This window comes from Mesoplodon bidens, assembly GCF_964165515.1.
Source record: "Mesoplodon bidens genome assembly, chromosome: 5".
NCBI classification, from domain to species: Eukaryota; Metazoa; Chordata; class Mammalia; order Artiodactyla; family Ziphiidae; genus Mesoplodon; species Mesoplodon bidens.
Window position 1 is genome coordinate 65,902,240 of NC_138161.1, and position 4,235 is coordinate 65,906,474.

Here is a 4,235-nt window from a genome sequence, read left to right on the forward strand (position 1 = left end):
ATGGCACACACGGGAGAAAGACAAATATATATTTGGACATTTGGACAAACATTGGGAGACATAGGTAAAAATTCAAATAGTATCAGGATGATGGAATTATGGATGCACTTCTTCTTTTTTGAAGATGTTGCTGTTATAATTTGAAGTTTAAAAAGAAACCACATTAAGAAACATCAATCACCTTTAACAACAATACCCTGAAAAGATAGTTTGGTTATGACTTTTAAATGCTTCAACTTTGCTGACTACTTCCAATTTGCTAGAATCCCTTACCAGATCTCTAATGGCAAGACAGTATAGAATTTTTGATATTAACAGAAGTTTAATATTTCAAGTATTTCATCACTGGGATCATTCTCATTCTTTTAAATTCCAGAGTAAGGACTAAATATTCTTTTTCTCCAACCAATTCAGTTCCTTACTTTGTCTTGTACATATTCCTGCTTTCTAACCCAGCCACAAGCAGGGTATAAGAGCAAGTAATATAAGGAGAAAAGCAAGGTGTTACTCCAAGCAGGACTTTGCTTCACTATAATCCCAGATTTAAATATAAAGATAGAATATTGATTCTATAATTAAATAAATAACCTAATAATCTAGGCTTAAACGCCTTCATAAAGCAAGTTACCTGATATACTTCTTAGCGAATCAATTCAGCAAATATTTACTGAGTATCTACACTGTGTAAGGCACTGGGTGGAAGGTTAAACATAAAATATCAGTGTATGATCCTCACCCTTAAATAGCTTCCAATTACACTTGGGATGTATCTACAATGTTATGAATCAGCAGAGAAACAGAGCTGTCCTGCCTCTTTGTCCCCATAGTGTACTTCTGCCTTGCCGGACAGGAGCTAGTGAGTTATTAAGAGGACAGAGTGCTCACAGTTTGGTGGAGCAGTCCTTCTAATTGAAAAAGAAGTGTGGCTTCTGAAGGGAGACTGGGGATGATCAGATTTCAGGAGGCAATCTGGCTGCCCAGAAGCATGCAGGCAGCTGGTAGATGGCTGACTCAAAGGAAGCAGATCGGAGTACTGGAAACTCCAAGCGCTGTACACAGAGGCGCCCAAAAGGACACTCGCACAGAAAACAAAGAAAAAATGTGCTATTTAATTCACAGAGCTAATACCTCAGGCATGTACTCTGAGTAAAATTTTTATTAGTAATGAGTTTTACCAACTCTTTTATCCTAATCTGCCTTATGACCACAGTAGGCTTTCTTTAAATCTCAATTATTCTGAGTGCTAAAGCAACAGACAACATCTTTCATTTGTATAATACTTTATAAATGTCAAAGTGCTTTCACATATATTGTCTGATTTGATCTTCACAGCAACCCCAGGGGGTAAGTAAGGCAAATAGTATTACCCCCTCTTCACTCACTAAGACACTGAGTCTCAAAAAGATCACTGAACATCTCAGGGATTGCAAATACCAATGGGCAGAACTGGAACCAAGCCAACAGTTTTTTCAACCACACCACAAAGTCTTTCTTTTATCTCTTTATAGACCAACATCTAAAGAAATTTATATCCACCACAGTGTCTTAAAGCTATCTGTGGGGAACACTGCAATTGCCTCCCCAACATTAATCCCACCTCCACCCCACCAGCATCCCACCACCACCACCTCCCACCAGCACATGAGTAGCTGTAAAAAAAAAATTTTTTTTTAGAAGATGTTTGGGGTAGGAGTTTATTAATTAATTTATTTATTTTTGCTGTGTTGGGTCTTCGTTTCTGTGTGAGGGCTCTCTCTAGTTGTGGCAAGCGGGGGCCACTCTTCATTGCGGTGCGCGGGCCTCTCACTATCGCGGCCTCTCTTGTTGGGGAGCACAGGCTCCAGAAGTGCAGGTTCAGTAGTTGTGGCGCATGGGCCTAGTTGCTCCACAGCATGTGGGATCTTCCCAGACCAGGGCTCGAACCCGTGTCCCCTGCATTAGCAGGCAGATTCTCAACCACTGCGCCACCAGGGAAGCCCGTAGCTGTAAAATTTGAATGAGACGAGCCCCACTCTCACCTCTGAGGAGGCTCTAGTTGTCTTACCTGACCAAGGAAGAAACGGAGCGGGGAAGGACTGGGACAAGGGACTCTGTTATAGTGAATAATAATTTTGGATCAAAAACACTGATGACCTGACAATACAGTCAACTTCTCAATATTTAAATAGGAATTATCCAAATTCAAATTTTAGTCCTAGACCAGCTTCTCTCCTCCACCCATCAAAATGCTGGACCCATCTCTTTTCACAATCAGTTACTCTGCGTTCAAGAATGGAAAATTAAATTTATGATTAGCTCAGGAGAAACATAATTAGGAAAGAAAAACTGTGGATGGAATCATAAGGCTTTCCAAAGCTAAATATAAATTATTTTAATTAGCTATTTTAAATTATTAATACCACCTATCCCTCTCCATTCATGTATATAATTAAAGGTTGATTTATGTTTTTGAGAATGTTTGTCTATGGAATGTTTTATAAGAACATCATTCATAAAGTTAGAAAATATCTTTTTGAGCCTTGTTTGAGCCCGTAGCTCATTCTGTAACTATTTTAACCTCGCTGCTTAGAACCATATATAGTCTAGAGCAGAGCCTGGTCCTTTTTCTTTTTGATTTAAAAAAAAATTTATTGGAGTATAGATGATTTACAGTGTTGTGTTAGTTTCTGCTATATAGCAAAGTGAATCAGTTATACATATACATATATCCACTCTTTTTTAAATTTTTTTCCCATATAGGCCATTACAGAGTACTGAGAAGAGTTCCTTGTGCTATACAGTAGGTCCTTATCTATTTTATATATAGTGGTGTGTATATGTCAGTTCCAATATCCCAATTTATCCCCCCCACTGCTTTCCCCTCTGATAACCATAAGTTTGTTTCTACATCTGTGATTCTATTTCTGTTTTGTAAATAAGAAATAAATATTTAATTCTTTAATATGTAAATATTTGTACCCTTTTTTTTAGATACCACATGTAAGCAATATCATATGATATTTGTCTTTCTCTGACTTACTTCACTCAGTATGAGAATATCTAGGTCCATCCATGCTGCTGCAAGTGGCATTATTTTGGTTTTTTTTATGAGCCTGATCCTTTTAAAAGTAGAACTTGAGAGGAATTCTTCCCTCTTCCCCTTTGTGCAGAGGCAATAAGGTCTCTAAAATAATAATAAAGGAGTAGAGAAGATAATAGTGAAATCATTAGAGTAAAGCAACAAGCAAACTAATAAGTGTTTATTGTATGTTAAGCCATAAATAGATCATTTAATATTTTTAAACATCCTTCTCAAATTTTGGATCAATTTGTAACCTAGATATATTGACAGCTCAGTCTTTCTTATATCTGTTTCTGCCTATTCCTCTGGTAACTCTTGCTAGACAAGATTTACTCAAAGGTAAACAGCATCTCCATCCCCTTCACCATAGCCCAATCCCTGTCACCATTGTGAATATTGCTGAAGTAAAGTTTCACATCTTCATTCATTTTGGGAGAAGTTAGCTCTTTTCCTTGAAACCATGTCATTATGAACACATTTATTTTTAGGCAGAGTTATTCTCTGAGCAGGGCCCAGTGTAACTAAGTGCTTTTGAATTTATTCTAATGGCAAATTTAAAATGGCACCACTATGTTTTTTAGGACTTGAAAAGGGCAATAGCATAAGAGGCATTTTATGTCACCTGAAATTTTTTTGTATTCTCTTTATTATAAAGAAAATAATTTTAAAGTATTCTTCAAAGTCTCTTCACCAGTTATCACTAATCTAAATTAATCTGCTTCAAACTCTGTTACTTGATTCTGTATATTGGGGTATTGGCAATCAATTATCTTATTTTTTTCAAATGTGATGAGTTTTTCATAGAAGTTTAAAGTATACATCAGACTTTCATTTCTGACAACAAAATAGATGAGAGACCTTGACTTACAAAAATTGTGAAATTATTTTTTCAATCTTAAATGAATTGATGAGCTCTCAACAAAATATGGAAAAGTCAAGCTAAAATCTAGAAGGAAGGAATCCTTCTTGTCTGTTCTTTTCTCAACACAGCATCCAGAATTATCCTATTAGGTCAGATCAGGTCACTCCTCAGCCCAAGTCCTTACAATGGCTTCCCATCTCAGAGTGAAAGTGTAAGTCCTTGCTGTAAACTAAAGGGCTTGTATTAGATTCCGATTGCTGCTGTAACAAGTCACTACAAACGTAATGGCATAAAATGAAACAGATTTATTAT